The sequence below is a fragment of the Lissotriton helveticus genome, chromosome 1_1, assembly GCF_964261635.1.
Source record: "Lissotriton helveticus chromosome 1_1, aLisHel1.1, whole genome shotgun sequence".
Lineage (NCBI taxonomy): Eukaryota > Metazoa > Chordata > Amphibia > Caudata > Salamandridae > Lissotriton > Lissotriton helveticus.
In genome coordinates, this window is record NC_136057.1 from 1,014,260,292 (window position 1) to 1,014,281,405 (window position 21,114).

Genomic DNA, 21,114 nt, shown 5'->3' on the forward strand with positions numbered 1-21,114 from the left:
GGGTATAGGAGCAATTGCTAAAACTCTGGTGCCAGTGGGCGTTCAAATGTAAAGGATATACTGCGTTCAGAGTTTATGCCAAAATGTACTTTTTTGAATGTAGGTAACTTGTTCTTTGTGCCTACCCGTGACTTCCTTGCCCTCAACATTTTAATTCCTTTTTTCACGTTATCTCAAAGAAAGTTGCAATTCTATGAAGCGAAGCCTAAAAAGTCTCTTGTCTTTAAAGGCTTTTTAATTCACCATGATACACAGCAACCTGGATGCTGTGCAGCATGGCTAAAAACCTTTGGCAAAATTAGTAGGTCTTATAGACGAGACCTGTTGGCTTTGCCAATACTTGTTCATTCTAAGCTTCAGAAGCTTATTGCACTGGTGAGGGAGCCAGACTGCTGTGATGCAAACAAAACATATTCTGCTAGAAATATGCGTTTGTTTTGTCAACTAGAAGAAGCTAGGTGTGGATTAAAATGCCTCTCTGTGGACTTCCCTATGGCTGTAGTTTGTTTCTAGGCACTGCGGGGTAAAAGCTTCCTCACATATTGAAGTTGCTGTTATGAGGGAGTTAATGCACTTTTTGCACCAGCAATGGAATGTTGAATTGGTTTGAGTTGACTGTGTCATCTGAAAGAAACACGTTAGTGATAGATTCCTTACCTTAGAATATCCCTAGGCGTCAGATTGGAGCCGGAAAGTTTTCGTCAGCAGTACCCCTTTGCGTCGCTAGGCGGCATCTGCGGCTCCGTGTCCGTTGTAGGCGTCATGAACGCCGGGATGACGTCGTCTGAGTATTTAGACGCCACCCTCGTGCACTGACGTCAGTTCTTTTTTTTTTTCTGCGCCAGCAAGCGCAGGTCCGGGAAGAGCAGTACTCTAGTAATTTTTTTACTAACTTTTGATCTCTTTTGATTGCCTTTTGAGTCGACCTTCGACTTGCGGTGCCGTAGTGATGCCTGGTTTTAAACCGTGCGAGGCCTCTCACCGCCTGATGTCGGTGACCAACCCCCACCGTCGGTGTCTTTACTGTCTCGGGGCCGACCATGATGACAAGTCGTGCCCCGACTGCCGGGCCTTGACCTTGAAGGCTAGATGGGAGCGGTCCCGTAAGATGCTCGAGATCCGGCAGTCTGCTCCGCAGCACTCAGTTCCCAATCGAGGAGGAAGTCGAGGAACCGGTCGCGGAGTCGCAGTCATCGCCGCTCGTCGAGTCGCCACCACTCGTCGGGCTCCAAGTCCTCCAGTAAGTCGAGGCATTTGAAAAAGAAGTCGAAGAGGCGTCATCGCTCTTCCGACTCCCCCCGACGCTCATGCGACGCGGCCGGGGGTTCGGGTGACACCGCCCGCGCGGCTCCGCCGGAGCCGCAGGCTCTGTGTCCAGCTCCATACCCACCGGTCCCTGGGCTGCATGCGACGCCGGAGGAGATACGTGCTTTCCTCACGGCCATGAGTTCGCACTTCCCTCCGTCGGAACCTGTCGAGGCGCCTTCGGGCCCCGCGGGTCCGACAGGGAGCCCTAGTGGGCCGGCAGCTCTGGCGCCGTCTGGTGCTTCGGCCCTAGTGCCGTCGTCGACTCCTGTCCTGACACCGCAGAGCCCTGCAGGATCCAGGCCTGGATCCGGGTCGTCGCCAGTCGACCTCACGACTCCTCCGCTGGTGCCAATACCGAGGGTCTCACTCCCGGTGCCGTCTTTGGACGCCACCGGCCCCGGTTTCAGACCCCGTCCGGGTGCGACGCCAGAGCGGCGCTGCTCGGCGCCGTCTCAGACGCCGACGGGTGAGCAATTCACCTACGACCCGGCTCCATCATTTTTGCCTGTTTACCAGGAGATGGGTGAGATGACGAGGAGGACTGGGAGGGGTTTGAGGACCCTCTGGCACAGCAGTGCCAGTTGAGCCAGGATTGGGCAGAAGAGCTGGGGGAGGCCAGTGGTCTGGACACTTCGCCTGACACTGGATTCGTCTCTCCTCCCTCCGCTTCGGAGGAGGGGGCTACCTGTAGCGTGGTGTTGAACAGGGCGACTAATGCCTTGATGCTCTTGAGCTCCCTGTCGCGGCCGTGAGGACTAACCTCGTCCCTGAGGTGCTCAAACCGCAGGCAAGCTCCTCGGAGCCTCTACTGCCGTTTAATGAGGCCCTCACCGATGTTCTGATGGGCATCTGGTCCAAGCCCTCTACAGGCCACCCTGTGGATCGGAACGTGACCCGATGCCACCACCCGGTTCTGGGCGACACCTGCTTTCTGTCCGTTCATCCCACTCCTGAGAGCCTGGTGATCCAGGCCTCTACGTCCCAGACTGCATTCCCGACCGCTCCCCCGGATCGGGAATCCAAAAGGTATGATCAGTTTGGGATGCAGCTGTTCTCTTCAAGTTTGGGGCTGCGGTCTGTCAACACCGCCTGCCTTGTGGGCCGTTGCACCCCCTCTCTGTGGGATGCGGTTGCGGAAGTGCTGCCACAGTGTCCAGAGGAGGCCCGGACACGGCTCGCTTCAAGCCCTTGCGGAGGGGCGGGATGCAGTACGGTACTCAATTAGATGTGGACTTGACACCACGGACTCGCTGGGCAGAGCGATTTCCACGACTGTTGATTCGTTGCCACACCTGGCTGAGGTCTGCCAACTTCTCAGGGGATGTCCAGGCCTCGCTCATGGACATGCCCTTCGATGGCCGTCGCCTTTTTGGTGACAAAGCGGACAGTGCGCTAGAGCGTTTTATGGACTCCAGGGCTACGGCCAAGTCCTTGGGCCTTGGCCAACACCAGCAAACTTCCGCTTTTCTCCCCTTTCTTGGCCAAGGAGGGGGCACCCCCACTCGTCCAGCCAGTCACAGGCCGCAGAAACAGTCTCAACACGGTGGTGGACAGGGTTACCGCCATGGCGGTAGCGGGGGGACAACGCCAGGGCAGTCCACATCCGCCCCAGCAGCATCTGCCTCTAAGCCTTCCTGGTCCGGCATTTCAGGCCCATTCGACGCCAGTGGGGAAGGGGGGCAGGGTTCGCCATCACCTCCTTCACTGGCGTACCATCATGTCGGACAGGTAGATGCAGCAAATCGTCCGAAGGGGCTACTCCCTCCTCTTCGAGGCGAACCCTCCAGCCATACCACCGCATGTCGGGGGATCACTTGCAACTTCTGCAGGAGGAAGTTATGGCCCTCTGGGCCAAGGGTGCCATCGAGCGCGTTCCTGGGCCAGAAGTAGGACTTGGTTGCTACTCCCACTACTTTCTGGTTCCCAAGAAGGGCAAAGGAGGCCTACGCCCTATCTCGGACCTCCGGAGCATCAACGGCTTCCTCTGGAAGGAGAAGTTCAAGATGCTAACTTTGGCTCAGGTCCTAGCTGCCCTAGACCCTGGAGACTGGATGGTAGCATTGGACTTGCAGGACGTGTATTTCCACATCCCCGTCCTGCAGGCCCACCGGCGCTACCTGCGGTTCACGGTAGGCCACGAGCACATTCAGTTTACCGTGCTCCCCTTCGGCCTCACCAGTGCCTCTCGGGTGTTCACGAAAGTGATGACGGTGGTCGCAGCTCATCTGCGCAGATCAGGGGTTTCAGTCTTCCCCTATCTCGACGACTGGTTGTTGAAGGCGGGCTCGCCTCAGACAGTCGTCTCCCACCTCCAGACTACGGCCGACCTCCTGCACTCGCTGGGGTTCTCCATCAACGTGCCGAAGTCTCACCTGTGCCCCTCTCAGAAGCTCCTTTTCATCGGAGCAGTTCTGGACTCTGCGCAGTGTCGGGTTTATCCCCCCGCACCTCCCGCCCGAACAGCGGATTATGGATATTCAGGCTCTGATCTTTCAGCCTTTATCCTGAGTTTTGGTCAGTTTGACGCTGCGGTTCCTGGGGCTCATGGCCTCCTGCATCCTTTTGGTGCATCACGCCAGGTGGCTGATGCAGGCTCTGCAGTGGGACCTGAAGTTTCAGTGGGCACAGCATCAGGGCAACCTGTCCGACCACGTCCTGATCTCAGAGGGCACTGCAAGTCAGTTGCAGTGGTGGCTCACGAACCGCGATTGGGTCAGCGGCAGATCCCTCTCCCTACCCCAACCGGAGCACGTAGTAGTGACGGATGCGTACCTCCTAGGATGGGGAGGGCGGGCGATCCAACTTGCACTGAAGGCATTCCTTCCCTCTGTCCTGGGAAGTGTAGTGCAGGTGTTCACGGACAACACCACCGCCATGTGGTACTGCAACAAACAAGGCGGGGTGGGAATGTGGACCCTTTGTCAAGAGGCTCTGCGCCTCTGGACATGGCTGGAACACCAGGGCGTCACCCTGGTGGTTCAACACCTGGCAGGTTCCCTGAACGCCAGGGCGTACAAACTCAGCTGCCGGTGCATGATGGATCACGAATGGCGTCTGAACTCGGACGTGGCACAAGGCCTCTTTCAGCAGTGGGGAGAGCCTTGGTTAGATCTATTCGCCACCGAAGAGAATGCGCAATGTCATCAGTTCTGCGCGTTGGAATTTCCAAGGCGGCACTCGCTCGGCGACGCTTTTCGACGCGTGTGGAGCTGCGGTCTGTTGTACGCCTTTCCGCCTATACCACTTCTGCCCAGAGTGCTGAAGAAGATCAAGCGCGACCGGGCCCAAGTCATCCTGGTGGCTTCGGACTGGGCACGAAGATACTGGTATCCCGAGCTACTCAGCTTGTCAGTCGATCCCCCGATTCGTCTGCCTCTTCAGGAGGACCTTCTGTCGCAGCAGCAGGAGACGGTCCTCCACCCGAACCTGTCCAGTCTTCACCTCCATGCGTGAAAATTGAGCGGCAACAGTTGAGGCCATTTGACTTGCCTCCTGAAGTCTGTGATGTGATTCTGGCAGCCAGGCGTCCCTCCACAAAATCGGTATACGCAAATTTGTGGCATGGTGCACAGCAAAGGCTGTGGATCCACTTTCTGCCCCTCTTTCAGAGGTTCTTCTCTTCCGTCTTTCTCTTGCCCTGCAGGGCTCTGCTCTGGGCACTATCAAAGGCTATCTCTTGGCCATTTTAGCCTTCTTAAGGCTTCTTGATCAACCTTCTCTTTTCAAGTCCCCTGTTGTAAATAGATTCTTGAAAGGCATCTCACACATGTTCTCTCCTGTTCCTTTCGTGATGCCTCAGTGGGACTTAAACCTTGTACTGACTTTTCTGATGTGCACTCCCATTGAGCCACTTCACAACTGTCCTCTTCGTCTTCTGACTCTTAAAACTGCATTCCTGGTTGCCATCACCTCTGCCAGGAGAGTGAGTGAGCTCCAGGCTCTATCTTCTAAGCCTCCTTTCCTCTCTGTCCATCCGGACAAGTTTGTTCTGAGGACTCGTCCTTCTTTCCTGCCCAAGGTGGTTACAGCCTTTCACATCGGGCAGTCAATCACCTTGCCTACCTTCTTTCCGCCTCCGCATCCCTCAAAAGAAGAAGAGGCTCCACTGTCTGCTCTCATTTATCTGGACCGCATACGCCAGTTCCGGGTGGACCACCAGCTCTTAGTTGGTTACGTGGGCGCTAAGAAGGGACGGGCGGAGCACAAGCGGACCATCTCTCCGTGGGTCATCTTGTGCATCAAGGTTTGCTACTCTTTGGCGAAAAAGGAGCCTCCTGTTGGACTACGCGCCCATTCCACTCTGGCCACGGTGGCTACTACTGCCCTGGGTCGAGGAGTCCCCTTGCAGGCGGCTATGTGGGCCTCGCTGGACACGTTTGGTAGACACTACTGTCTGGACAGCCAAGTCCGGAGAGATGGCTTTTTCGGCTGTTCCGTTCTCCAGGACTTTCTTGTGTGATCTTGGTTTGCAGACCCACCACCAGGGTTGGTATTGCTGGGGTATCTATTCTAAGGTAAGGAATCTAACACTAACCTCTTTCTTTCAGATGCACAAGTTACTTACCTTCGGTAACAATATATCTGTAAGAAACCGTAGTTAGTGTTAGATTCTTTACCGCCCCACCCATCCTCCCTGTTCTGCGAACCGATATCTAGGGTTAAGGACATCCCTTTCAGGGCCCTAGTTTCATGGCACCAGTGTCGGTTTCTATCATGGCTCTGCGTTCCTGGCGCCAAAAGCTATGTAAAAGAACTGATGTCAGCGCGCGAGGGCGGCGTCCAAGTACTCAGACAACGTCATCCCGGCGATCACGACGCCGACGACGGACGCTGAACCGCAGACGACGTCTAGCGACACGCAGGGGTACTGCTGACGAAAACTTTCCGATCCAGTCTGATGCCTGGGGATATTCTAAGGTAAGGAATCTAACACTAACTACTGCTTCTTACAGATATATCGTTACCGCAGGTAAGTAACTTGTGCTTTAGGTCGAGCCTCTGCTTTACTACCAGTAGTATATTGCAGCAGGGTGACTCCTTGGAGACTTTTCCTCTCCTCCATTATTGTAGGCCAAGCTGCTTTGCCTAAATGGTCTCTGTGTAAAACGGCTAATGTGTGAACCAAGCAAGTCGTGTGGCCCCTCCGCGGTAGTGGGGCTAGTCCCAAAACCTGGATTTCCTGCCTTCAGAGCTTAATCCTCTTGGTTGTGGCCCACCGTCCTGGAAAAGATTGCTAGGCAGGGCAACACTGCTCCCTCCGCTCCCTAGTCCTCTGACTGTGCTTGTTTGTGTTCAGCCTGATTAGCGGAGGCATCTGCATTCAGCTCATGTGCAGCTGAACTATAGAAAAGAAGCCCCCGTGCTGGATTGGGCTCGCGAGGCGCAGTGGGGGCGGCAGATCCCTGCCACGGAAAGGGCCATACATCTCTAGCGATGTGGAAAATGCGGCTAAAGTTGGTCTGAAGGCAGTTCGCAGGCACTGTAGGACTTTGACTGGATTTGTTGTCAGCAGAAGCAGTGTCCCCCGCCCCGGCCTCGTGTGGCGGCCAAGATGCAGACCTGCGCTGTGTCTGCACCATCCATACATGTTAAGAGTGGGCGCCCTGTGGGCTCCATTCAAAAGCACGGACAGGAACATAGTTAGCAGTTGGATCAAGCCTCTATGCTGTACCCTGGCACCTGCATGCTGTCAGTCTACTCTTCTGTGCAAGTTTCAAAGCCCGTTCTCACTTGACAGCGTCCTTTAGTCATGGGCCCACACATCCAAGGTCTTTATAAGACCCGCTGGCAGAGGGCAGAATCATCAATGAGGAAATAAACATGTTTTATTAAGTGGCCTCTGCGACCTCCAAGAAGGTCCCTACATGGTGGCTTTTCCGCCAGCTTAGCTGTGAAAGGAAAGTGAGGCAACTCTAGTCAACTGGCAATAAAGTTTGTACTCTAGATTCTTCTAGAATTGGTAACGGGTTTGTGCTGAATAGTAGTAGAAAGAGTGTATAGTAATGGCTAAATGTTTGGGGTAAAGTTAATTAGGTTTAGAAATCGTTCAATGTTGCAGTGCCAATGACGTCGGTTTGAACCTTGGCTCGGGACTGATCCTTGCTCATTAGTTTGATTATCTGCTGAGTTGGACCTTCAAATAAATAACACATCTATTCTTTTCGCCAGAGGCTTTGTACTACTGGTAATAGCAACTTTGATTGGCTACTCCAGGGTGCTCCTTTCATTTTCCTCTGATGCTGAAAGGCTGAGCCAACCTTAACCGTATTGGAAATTGCTCATCTTCACGGGGCATAGATTCGGGGGCGGGGGAGTTGGGGGTGTGACACCCCCAAATACATTATTGCCTTGGTAGTAGCGTCTGGGTACCTTACGTCGTGTACACCATGCCAGTGCCGGTTTTCTGTTCTTTATGATTTCATCAACAGGTTTGACTTGTTAACTTTTTGAAACCGGATTTTAACATATTTGCCCCCAGATTGTCAAAGATTTTGCATCTAGCTTGTCACTTTTTTGCGCAGCAGAAAACTCCTTTATGGTATTAGAAAACCACAGAAATAATGATTTGTGTGGGATTAAAAAAAAAAAAATAAGCATAGTGTTGTGTTACTGTTTCAGGTAGGCATTCCATTGGAGGTGCATGGGTGTTTCCACCTATCTTCCCGTGGATTGTGACGCAAACCCATATTTAAAAGACTTGATTGAGCTGCCTAAGGCTGGTGTAACATAGAGAAATATTTTTATTTCTTCTCATTATTTCCCATTTGCATGCCTGCTGTATTCTGTAGCACACACTCAAAGAGGAAAACGCTTTAGTGATAATTTTTCTTCAGAAAGGTGCCACTTCCTGCACAAAAACTACCCTTAAAACGCAGACACGCTTGACTGTCGCAAAGGTGCCTGTGTTGGTGCTCAGCAGTCCAAAGTGCGCCAACGCATGAAGAGAGTTAGACTGTGGTATTTCTTTGAAGATATGACCCAATTCTGCCCTCTTCAGGTGACACAACACAGCGAAGGATCTTTTGCTGTGCTGTGTTGCGCCACTTCTTTGTAAATATGCCGCTTAATGACTGGGAAGTAGCAACTACTCACCCATAAAACTACTCCTTGAATCAATACAAATGTACTACCTTTTAGAATTCTCAACTATTGGCAGTATTAGGCTTGGAAAACTATGCCAGTCTCAGATTTTCAGGCATACTGCTGGCAATGAAACTCCCAAAATGTGAATGGATGAATGCTTGCAAATAGTTTAACCACTGGCAAACCACTCTGGGTAGCATTCCAAACCACTGTTTTTCACCCACTGTGCCACGGTAGATAGAGTCCTAATTTAGCAGATGGAGTAAATACAGCCAGGGTGGTGGAGCACTTTACTGCATCTACTCCACTTACTGAATTTGGAGTTATCTGCCACTCTATTCACTGGCAAGACGCACTGTCATGGCAGCTCCTGTCTATGTAGGAAAAGTTTAACGGGCAACAGGCCCTCTTATTTTTTCTACTTTTTTTGTTTTTCAAAAACAAACTCGCAAAATGAGTTTGTTTTTTAAAATAAAACTAAACTACTAATGACCCACACACCAGTTTTCCTTCCATGTGTGAGTGTTATTATCCTTTTTATGTCCCTCGCTGCCAGGATATACCAGACTGTGATGACAGTTAAAAAAAAAAAAAAAAAATGTACTCTGCCTGCCAAAGGGACTGTGAGGCTTGGGAGTGAGGGATGTGAAGCCCATTTCCCCGTACGAGTGCTAGAGCTTCAACCTGCTCACGCCTCAACTCTGCTGTACAAAAGTGAAGACGATATAAATGCTGACGGAACGGACCACCAACCAGCAAGCTGAAAATACTGCATGTTGGGTAATGCAGTCCGAACAGCGGAAGCACCAGTGACTCCGTGCAACGTTTTGCAGGTATCCTCAGGACTACTTTAGTGACTGAGCCAATAAGAGAAGCTTCCAGCACCAGTGGAACTATTTTAAACTAGTAGGCATTTGAAAAAGGAAGCAATCCGAAACGCGTCATGCCAGTTTATTAAATGGGTGTAACAAAATCCCTGCTGTGTCGCCTCATCTGCTTCGAGTGAAGAAGATTGCTGTGAAATATATAAATATATACACCATTCATTATAAATAGGGCTGGCAATTGGATGGCTTACTTCTGATCGGACCTACTCAGTTGAACAGTCTAGCGCGGTCAGAGTAGAAGTTGTTCCATGGACATAAAACTTGAGGTCGACCCTACTCAAGATTGGGCAAGCCTCGAGTTTGGCAGACTGGCTACTGCATTGCAATTGCAACAGATCACATGTCCTCCAAACTCTAAATCAGGAACACATAATGCATCTCTGTAATGACTGCTCCTCATGGGATAATGCATCCTGAAACATGGTCACCTCACACATTCACCCTTTGGCCTACTGCTTTATTAGTAGAGAAATGTTCGATTCACACCCCCTGAGTCTCAGTGACTAAGTTACGCTCCTACTTGCCTTCAGGTGTCGTATACCTCTACAGCAGGCACCATAAGTCTACGTATCTATTTCCAAGTGGTGCTGGAGGATGCAGAGTTTGCAGGCATGTATAAATGCAAAGTATGCATTCATGGGTTGATGTAGAGACCCCCAGGTAATATCATAAATTGCCATTTCTGTGCTGAGAATACGGGTTCAGTGTAATTATCAAGAAGTTAGTCTAACTCTGGGCCGTGATGGCCTGATTGAAGTTTTAGCCTCTGAAATATTCACTTCTTGCTCACTTGACCGCCCCAGGTTCTCTTCAGTGGCCCTATTTGGCCATGGTTAATGTACGTATAGATACGCTTGAATCTTAGTTGCTATGATCTTCAGAAATGGAATATCTCATAACAACCTCAGCAGTGCAAGTGTTTGGAAATACGGACCACTGGTTCATTAACAATAACAAGTATCTAAATGTCCTCTGCTGCCCAGAGTTAGGAAAACAAAAAGATGTGGTGCCGATGCTGAGGAAAAAAAACTCCCTTTGATTAAACTTCTTAAATTGCTATTAATGTCCCAATTGGTATTCATTGTAAACTTTATTTTACGGTTTTGAACTAATTGAAGCATTTTGCACTCAAAACTTAGATTGCCCACTAATGGAAAATCAGTCGAATGGGTTGATTCTCGCTGGGCTGCCCCCGAGGTCCGAGTTTTGTTATGTGGATTTGTGAAACACATTTATAGAGGAAACTTCCAACCGCAGATTCTTCATGGTTAGAATATTCCCAGGCGCCACTAGTGCCATGGGCCGATACTGATCATAGCGTCAAGGCAGCTTGTAGAGTGTACTTTTTTGCTCATGGCCATTCTGAATAGTTAAGGCGAAAGTTGCCCCGAGTTCCTCCAGACAAAATCTCACCTGCCATATCCCGCTGTGCACGAGTGTGGTGGCCCAGAAGCCAGACTGCATTCAAAGAGTGCAGGGCCAGAGTGGCTGGTGAGAATATCTAATTGCCAAAAGCATTAATGCATTTTGATTTACTGTCTTGTGGCGCATAAGGAAAAGAATTAGGGTTCACTCTACATATTAATGCTTGCACCACAAGACTTTCCAGATTTTAGTGTTTGTTTGAGAGGGCTGGCTCAACATGAGCTGGACTGAGTCGTCTGATTACAGGTCAGCTTATTGCATGGCTTTGCTTCATTGCTGTCTGTGTCAGAAATAGCCTCATATAAGGGCAATAAAGATCGTGTACAGCTGGAAACGAGCCATTAGAGTGCTGAAAATGCAGCTTCTCGTCTGATTTCGAATGGTAAGAGTGGGGTGAATATTTTGGTCTTCTTGCACTTATGGCGTCTTTAGAATTGGACTTACTCAGGGTTTTTTTCGGGACTGTAATTTTGTGTGTGATCTGGAACGGGAATAGTCCTGCAACTTGAACCCCTGCTTCGAGTATCTTCTTTTGTTGTTTTACATATAACTGGCTTCCTCGTCACCGTTGGGTGCCTCAGAGCACTCTTGGAGTTGTAGCAGCATGCCCAGCACCAGAGGCAGGTCGTGTATACACAGACATCTACTTTTTGCAGTTGCTGCATGGTTTAAAGCCCGTCATCTTGGGAGAATACATTATTTCTTTCCTGGCGCAGTGTTGTTCTTTAGTTTGACATTGCATCTGTAGACAAAGCTTGGGAGCGGATCTCTGGATTGATGGCTAATGGCGTTCAAAGAAAGGAACTGAAAGTGCAAAGAATGGCACCTAGATACGGCTCTGCTTTGTCATTTCGAGCACTGCAAGGATGTCACTGTGGAATCTGATAGCACCACCTGACAGCACACAGAAGCATTTGCTTAAAAAAATTGTAGATCCAGTCTGCAACCAAAGGATATTCGAAAAGTGAGGAATCTGTCACTTGTGTAGTTCCTTGGCGTCGGGTCAGACTTTTAGCTCGAATGCACAAGTGACCAGCTGCTTTTCTGTGCTCATGAGCATGAAGGCTATGTATAAAAGTCAGGAGTAGTTCTGTAAACTTGTACAAAACATGAACATTCAAATATAAACAATGTTTCAGCGAGGTGGCATTAATAGAGAGACGATTGAAAGAACGGGTTAGCTATCCCCTGATAAATGCAAAAATAGGCAGTAAGACAGTAAATAAGTGGTCAGTGAAAAGAATGATCCCAGTGCAGAAGTGAAGGCTTTTAGCCACTTGTGTATTTAGAAAACTAGTAGCATGTTTTTTGCAGTACATAGTATGTTGAGAGAACCTCTCCCTCCCCCTCTCCCCAACCAAACCCGTCCTAATAATTTGTTTGTCTCAATAGCCAGTAATAGGTGGTAGCGACTCAACCCATGCATCGTTACATTTAAAAAGCATGTTTTGTGGGTTGAGGCGAGGACCGCAGACGTGGCAGTTATTTAGCTGATTAAATACTGGTGTCAGTCATTTAAAGTTTCTCTATCTCAGTGAAACATTGACTACAATTCATGAGCTGAGGATCAGCATTCCATTGGGACTATGTGGGCTCTGCACATATGCAGCACTATCTTTCTGCACTTGTCGGGTTGTCAACAGGCACAGTTAATAGTACTGTGAATTGTATAGTGTCTTATGGACCCACAGCGAAAGGAACGGACCTTGAGAGCATACACCTAGCAGCTTTGGTACTCCTCGGTCATGAAAAGGCCTGTCGAAAGTAGAATGGTTGGTGTTCTGAACAGCTTATGAGATTATATGGACCGGTGGCACCACCTCTTACTGGAAAGCAACTTCTCCCAGAAACTCTTGCCCCTCTCGCAAGCTGACTGACTTCTTTAGAAGTAGGTTAGTACTGCAGACAGGACACACCAAAGGCTTAACATGCTGTGACGACCTCGTACCATTCACTGCTGGTGTCTGTTGTGATATGCAGGACTTGTGTTTGAATATTGTGTAGGTCACCTCATCCTCCTGCCTTCTTTAATAATTTATTTTTAAGCATTAGGGAATTAGTCAAGCAAAAACATATAAACTAGCCGGTAAATTCACAAACGTTTGACATAAACAGGCTACTTAAAGAACTGACAAGCGAAGTTAAGCTTTGTCACTTCACCCCCTTTCAATACGCCAGTTGAAACCATCTCATGCTTCTAATTTAGTCCCTTAAAACTCATCTTTCTCTTGAAGAGAAGGGCGATGCTTAGTACAAGAGTGGGTTAGCAGAGGCCTAGATCAAAGGAGGGTAGTTGTTGAAGGGCAGCAGACCTAGCAGAATCCATGATTGTAAAAGCTCTAGGCATAATATCCATCAAACATTACTCCTATTAAATCAAATGGATACATCATATGTCATCGACAATGCATTGTGCTGCTTTTGCAGGGTACCAGGTACTTGGTCAGTATCCATTGCTTTTACTTCATGGTGTATCATTTTAAGTGGTTATTCCCAGGATGGCAATGGGTGAACCATGGGCTTTGCCTATGTCTATAATAGGATTATGCTCTCCCTATTTTTCACGGAGATGTCCTATCACCTAGTCTTCACCACAATCTTCACCCACTTGCTTTTAATATAAAACAAATTTTATATTAATGTACTTGGGAGGTCAATTCAATCCTTGTCACGAAGAGTTCAGCTTGGTGAGCGTCATTGATATTTTCAGAGGGTGCTTCCTCATCGCATGAGGTCCTCGTCAGTGTTGATACCGCCCCCCACTTTTTATATAAGGAACTCTTCATGGCACCAGCACTCGTAGGAAGTGGCCTGCATAAAATGAAGTGCGTTCTGCACAAAATAACTGAAGATGGAAGCACCACCCCTCACCCTTCAAAAGTGCAACATGCTGGTACCATCCGATCCTAATGTTAATCTTTCTTTTTGTTTGCGTAAGGCAACCGGAAGTATAGAAAAGAGAATGCTGTACACTTAGGGAATGATGCATCCTCTTAATGGGAGGTGGAACCTGGTGTTTGGGAGTAACAGAAAACCATTTGTTTCTTGAAGAGTATAGTATTGAGTTGTTTTTATTTCAGTTGCAATGTGTGCCCAGTTCCTAACATTTCAATATGTTGGCCAAAAATTATCTAATTAAAATCAAGAAAATTCTGGTCTCCGGCTCAAAGCCTGGCTTGGTCTGCAAGTCTCCACTGCACTGTCTGTGGTGGATCTGATTTGATGGGTGGCCTGGAGCATTTGACACCTTCCATTGTTTTCTAAGGGGAGCTCCTTTGGTGGGAGGTGGCTACACCTGTGGTGGCTAGCATGCATTTACAGTGGTGGGCAGGCAAGGTATGGATGGTATTGAAATAATGTTTTTAAAAATGGCACTAACATTTCTGACTTGCCGCATGCCATCCTCCTCACTTGGTGTCTTCTCTCCCTAAAGTTCGGGGCCCATGAAGCTGCACTACCCAATCCTGGTGCAGCTCTCATGCTGTTGCTTTCTCTAACCCAGCTAAGACAGGTAGGTTAGAGAAGTTTAAAATGTGCATGTCTAGCTGGCCATCACAGGATGGCCGGCCCAAGGGACATGTGCACATTAGTCATAAGTGCATAGCCCCCTGCTGCCACTTCGCAGCAATTGCTGCGGCCCCTCCTGACACTTGGTTCAGGACTGGTTGGTGAAAAATAAAGTGGTAATAAATAAACTTAAGTACCGTTTTGTTTTTCAGGTGATCTGGGGCATTTTTTAGCGAGGCGACACTCCTCCGCTCTCATGGAGGAGTCGCTCCTGCACACAGGGCCGCTCTTTGCTTAAACCCTGAGAAAAACCAAATGTGATGCCCCTCCTAATCCTGTGTTCTATAAGCCCCAGCACCACTTGTACACTTTTTCCTTTTCTAAACGTAGTATATAATAGCCATCATTAAGACCTACAACTTAATAGTGCTGCTTCTGTGCTATGCTTTCTGTTGGAATGAGTGAAGCTTGGGCTTGCGCCTGACACCGTTGGGTGCTGTATGCTTTGTTTGCCTAGCGCCACGACACCATACTGAGAGTAACTGTGTGGTTTTACAAATCTCATTCATTCATGAGTAAAATATGAATTGCTGTGATAGTTCTAGCTGGGGCCACCAAATTAATCAGAACGTCCTTGACGACGGATGTTGAGTGGCGATCCTGGGGTAGAAAAGCCCCAAAGTTGCTGCTGGCCTTTGCATCCTTCTTGCAGCAGCTGATGGTGCTCTTAGTGGGGAGCGGGGGCTTTTTGATGAAGAAAATGAAGGATCGAGAAAACGAACAGGCACTATCGGCTTGAATTGAAAAGAAGAAAAAAAACAGCCCGCTCATCAGGCGCCGCTGTAACTCCATGCGGCTAGGGCTAGCTCGCCATACCCAAGCCGGCCTTGTACACACGTGTACTGACCTCGGTGACCGATGCGTTCTGTTTTGTGTGCGCGCGTTTCATGCGCAAAGTGACGTGCGTCTGATTAAGCATTGACCCGCCAGTGACCCGTCATCACCCTGGAGCGGAGGCTTGTGCTTTGGGCGGCGCTCTCCCACCAGTCCCCCATTTCCACCTCGCTGCCTTCGTATAAGAAGAGATGCGAGTTTACAATGGCCTTGCCTGGGTTTAAACTGTGACATGTGGCACATGAGAATTCTCTCCCGCAGAGAGGCCATAACCTAGGCATGTGAACCTGTGCCAGGGCCGCAAGATGGTGAAGGGGAGTTAACCCGTTCTGGCACCCTTCTATTACTGCCATGCCCCCACTGCACTCTTAGCACCCGATTCTCAAAGAAAGTTCCAGATATGCACGCTCAGGTCTAAACTTGAAGCCGTGCAGCTTTACAACTTTTAGGAATTCACAAAAGTAGCCAGAAGTATGCTCAAACCACGCCTTCTTTGCATTAAATGCTGTCTTGTAATTGCAAACGTATTCCCCGGGACCCCCTCCCCATAGTCTTTATCTTTGTGGGGAGTATCCTGATCACCTTCTTTTAATCAAGGAGAGGTTTGTTTTTGCAGTCCTTGCAAGGAGTACATTTTACCCTTTTAACAGCGGGGAGGTCACAGAGGATTTGGTGAATATCCTTAGTCTGTGGATGTGGGCAAAATTAATTGTTGACCACATTTTAAAAACAAGCATTTGCAATGCAATAGGTCTCGCAGCATTCAAGTTTGAGTTATTGGCATTGTATATGACAATGTGTTGCATGAATTCTTTTCCAAACTCTGTATTGGCTGGTGGTGTTTGTGCCCGGTGAAAGCGTGCACTGACGGATGGTGGTGTTTGTGCCCGGTGAAAGCGTGCACGAACAACTTATGGCGTCTGTGCCTGGTGAAAGTGTGCACTGACGGCTGGTGGTGTTTGTGCCTGGTGAAAGGGTGCACTGGTGGCTGGTGGTGTTTGTGCCCGGTGAAAGCGTGCACTGACGGCTGTTGGTGTTTGTGCCTGGTGAAAGGGTGCACTGGCGGCTGTTGGTGTTTGTGCCCGGTGAAAGCGTGCACTGACGGCTGGTGGTGTTTGTGCCTGGTGAAAGCGTGCACTGATGACTTATGGTGTCTGTGCCTGTTGAAAGTGTGTACTGACGGCCGGTGGTGGGTATGCCTGATGAAACCATGTACTGATGGCTAGTGGTGTGTGTGTGCCTGTTGAAAGTGTGCACTGATGGTGTGTGTGCATGGTGGAAAAGCGTGCACTGACATGTTTAGAAGTAAAGTGCGCCATACTGCGATTGCTACAATAGTTAATTGTGGATGTGCTAACCATTGATGCGTGCACTGATGGCTGGTGGTGTGTGTGTGCTTGTAGAAAATGTGCACTGATGGCTAATGGTGTGTGTGCCTGGTGGAAGTGTGCACTGCCAGCTAGTGGCGTGTGTGCCCGGTGAAAGCGTGCATTGACGGCTGATGGGGTGTGCCTGGTGAAAGTGTGCACTGACGGTTGGTGGTGTGTGTGTGCGCCTGGTGAAAGCGTGCACCGACGTCTGGTTCTGTGTGCGTGTGGTGGAAGCGTGCATTGATCGCTGGTGTTGTTTAAATAGCAACATACTTGGGTCCAGCATATAGAGCACTCTTTTTAAACAGGCATTAAGAGTGAGACAGCACACAATGATCCAATGGTAATTACTAGTTGAAGGCAAATCGCATATAGAACATTAGGAACACTGCAATTCTTTACATTGATTCAGACGGTCCTTGCTGCATTCAGGACATTATCAAAAATCAGTCTGTTTCGTGAGAAGTAATACCTTACATCCTAAACAGCTGTTTTAACAGAATGTTCCCGACTTTAAAAAGAGAGATGACTAAAACATTGGCAGGGAGGCAGCATCCTGAATTTAGGTTGTATGAATGTTACTTTATTGTTTGACTGAAAGAAAAAAGCTCAACTATAATAAACTCCTAGCCAACGCTGCAACACCATTCTGCCAGCTAAGCAAGCCGAGTAAGAAGGGATGTGCGGACTTCACCCGAAGGTGTCAGAGCGAATTCACAATAGAAACAGAACTGATACATGAGAACATTACTAGTGAACAAAATACAAAGGCAAACGTTACATTACATGAGGCAAAAGTGACAATGATAACAAACCGTGCCTTACACAGTGTGTAAGGCACTTTTTGTTATCTTAGTCTAAGCCCGCCTGATTCTATGAAATGGCGGCGGGACGCGGGACAGGCCTTTATCCTTTTCTTTCACTTTCCGTTCCGCACTTCCGCCGCCGCGTATGCGCGTGCCGCGTGCGTGGGGGGCGTGGGCAGCAGGGCTGGCTGCTGCTGAGTGGTGGTGAGCAATGCCAGGCAGCCCCAGGGCACGCACAACATTATGCGGGCCAATAAGCAGTAAGCCCCTGTGCGTGGCATATGGGGCGCGGCAGGCGGCGCGCATAGCCAAAGAAGAAGACAAGAGAAGAACAACGAAAACTACGAACTTAACTGCCTTCCAAGTCCAAGACAAAGCAGCCAGGCGGCCAGGCCCGCCCACGCTGAGCTGCCCTGTCCGATTTCCGAATCCGAGTCCGAAGACCAAAGTAAGTCACTCAGAGTCTGTCACTCCGTCTCCGTCACCGACCGGCGGGGCAGGGCTGCTGCTGGCTGCCTGCCTCCAGGCCTGCTGCGTGCACTAATTAGTTGCTTTCCTGTCGCGCATTTGCCTGCTTCTTATTTATGTCCCAACTTGTCACTCGTGTTTGTCCCTCCTATAGAACATGCTTTCTCGCTTCTGTACTTCTTTGCTCCCGGGGCCGCACTCAGTGTTGCTCTCTGTTCTTGCCTGTGTGCCGCTTCCCTCCATATTGGGTTCGCCCTTGCACTCAACCAGCCCCCCAACCCCTGTTGCTTCCTCGCCTGCTCCATTTGCCCTCGGCTGCTGCTGAAGCAAGCAAGCAGGCAAGCCTATATTATAATAGTTACAGTGCGCAACGCACGCCAGGGACGGATGGTAACGGGCCCCGGCCTATAAACATTAATTATGGTGCCGTGGTGCGCACGCCCTACCGGCCTGGCCTGAGCCTTTTTAAAATTAATTAAATAGTTGGTAGTGGTACGCACTGGAGCCGGGCCGGGTCTTCATAATTAAAATGGTGCACGGGAGTGGCGGCGCGCAGAGTAGTGCTATTTTTATTTTGTATAGTGGTCATTTTCCTGCAGTTTTGCTCTTTTAGACTACTGTAAATAAAATGCGCTTTTATCAGCCAACGTAACGGTGTTCAATGCATTGGTCTTGTTAAGATGAATAGCTAAAATACTAGATTGTTATTCCATCATGTTTTTAAATGTTCAGCATCACATGCTTACTTTCGTGAGCTTTCTATGTACTTATGACATATGCATCATCGTTATAGTTGCTTCAGTCAAGGAAAAAATGCGTGTCTCTGCATCAGATGTTTGGTGATTAGCAGCTGTCCTAAGCAGGTGTTACAAAAGGAACCTTACATTATTAATCTAGTATGTTTGCACTCCGGAATTTTTCAAGCTAGCTCAGTTGGTTGATGCACCTGTTACAATGATGCAACTCTGAATCTGCACTCTGAAGCTCCACTCTGAAGCTCCACTCTGAAGCTCCACTCTGAAGCTCCACTCTGAAGCTCCACTCTGAAGCTCCACTCTGAAGCTCCACTCTGAAGCTCCACTCTGAAGCTCCACTCTGAAGCTCCACTCTGAAGCTCCACTCTGAAGCTCCACTCTGAAGCTCCACTCTGAAGCTCCACTCTGAAGCTCCACTCTGAAGCTCCACTCTGAAGCTCCACTCTGAAGCTCCACTCTGAAGCTCCACTCTGAAGCTCCACTCTGAAGCTCCACTCTGAAGCTCCACTCTGAAGCTCCACTCTGAAGCTCCACTCTGAAGCTCCACTCTCCACTCTGAATCTCCACTCTCCACTCTGAAGCTCCACTCTGAAGCTCCACTCTGAAGCTCCACTCCACTCTGAAGCTCCACTCCGAATCTGCACTCTGCACTCCGAATCTGCACTCTGCACTCCGAAGCTCCACTCTGAAGCTCCACTCTGAAGCTCCACTCTGAAGCTCCACTCTGAAGCTCCACTCTGAAGCTCCACTCTGAAGCTCCACTCTGAATCTGCACTCTGCACTCTGAAGCTCCACTCTGCACTCTGAAGCTCCACTCTGAAGCTCCACTCTGAAGCTCCACTCTGAAGCTCCACTCTGAAGCTCCACTCTGAAGCTCCACTCTGAAGCTCCACTCTGAAGCTCCACTCTGAAGCTCCACTCTGCACTCTGAAGCTCCACTCTGCACTCTGAAGCTCCACTCTGCACTCTGAAGCTCCACTCTGAAGCTCCACTCTGAAGCTCCACTCTGAAGCTCCACTCTGAAGCTCCACTCTGAAGCTCCACTCTGAAGCTCCACTCTGAATCTGCACTCTGAATCTGCACTCTGAAGCTCCACTCTGCACTCTGAAGCTCCACTCTGAATCTGAACTCTGAAGCTCCACTCTGAATCTGCACTCTGCACTCTGAATTTGCACTCTGAATCTCCACTCTGCACTCTGAATCTCCACTCTGCACTCTGAAGCTCCACTCTGCACTCTGAAGCTCCACTCTGAATCTCCACTCTGCAGCTCCACTCTGAATCTCCACTCTGCACTCTGAAGCTCCACTCTGAATCTCCACTCTGCACTCTGAAGCTCCACTCTGAAGCTCCACTCTGCACTCTGAATCTCAACTCTGAAGCTCCACTCTCCACTCTGAATCTCCACTCTGAAGCTCCACTCTCCACTCTGAATCTCCACTCTGAAGCTCCACTCTCCACTCTGAATCTCCACTCTGAAGCTCCACTCTCCACTCTGAAGCTCCACTCTGAAGCTCCACTCTGAAGCTCCACTCTGAAGCTCCACTCCACTCTGAAGCTCCACTCTGAAGCTCCACTCTGAAGCTCCACTCCACTCTGAAGCTCCACTCTGAAGCTCCACTCTGAAGCTCCACTCCACTCTGAAGCTCCACTCCGAATCTGCACTCTGAATCTGCACTCTGCACTCCGAAGCTCCACTCTGAAGCTCCACTCTGAAGCTCCACTCTGAAGCTCCACTCTGAAGCTCCACTCTGCACTCTGAAGCTCCACTCTGAAGCTCCACTCTGCACTCTGAAGCTCCACTCTGAAGCTCCACTCTGCACTCTGAAGCTCCACTCTGAAGCTCCACTCCACTCTGAAGCTCCACTCTGAAGCTCCACTCCGAAGCTCCACTCCGAAGCTCCACTCTGAAGCTCCACTCTGAAGCTCCACTCTGAAGCTCCACTCTGAAGCTCCACTCTGAAGCTCCACTCTGAAGCTCCACTCTGAAGCTCCACTCTGAAGCTCCACTCTGAAGCTCCACTCTGAAGCTCCACTCTGCACTCTGAAGCTCCGCTCTGAAGCTCCACTCTGAAGCTCCACTCTGAAGCTCCACTCTGAAGCTCCACTCTGAAGCTCCACTCTGAAGCTCCACTCTGAAGCTCCACTCTGCACTCTGAAGCTCCACTCTGAAGCTCCACTCTGCACTCTGAAGCTCCACTCTGAAGCTCCACTCTGCACTCTGAAGCTCCACTCTGAAGCTCCACTCTGCACTCTGAAGCTCCACTCTGAAGCTCCACTCCACTCTGAAGCTCCACTCCGAAGCTCCACTCCGAAGCTCCACTCCGAAGCTCCACTCCGAAGCTCCACTCTGAAGCTCCACTCTGAAGCTCCACTCTGAAGCTCCACTCTGAAGCTCCACTCTGAAGCTCCACTCTGAAGCTCCACTCTGAAGCTCCACTCTGCAGCTCCGCTCTGAAGCTCCACTCTGAAGCTCCACTCTGAAGCTCCACTCTGAAGCTCCACTCTGAAGCTCCACTCTGAAGCTCCACTCTGAAGCTCCACTCTGAAGCTCCACTCTGCACTCTGAAGCTCCACTCTGAAGCTCCACTCTGCACTCTGAAGCTCCACTCT

The 21,114-nt window shown here is 49.7% G+C and overlaps 1 protein-coding gene across 2 annotated transcripts in view; it reads left to right on the top strand.

The window, feature by feature from the left end:
• SND1 (staphylococcal nuclease and tudor domain containing 1) overlaps positions 1–21,114 on the top strand; it is a 2,092,018-nt gene that overhangs the window by 1,407,475 nt on the left and 663,429 nt on the right. The gene's annotated exons all lie outside the window — the stretch shown is intronic.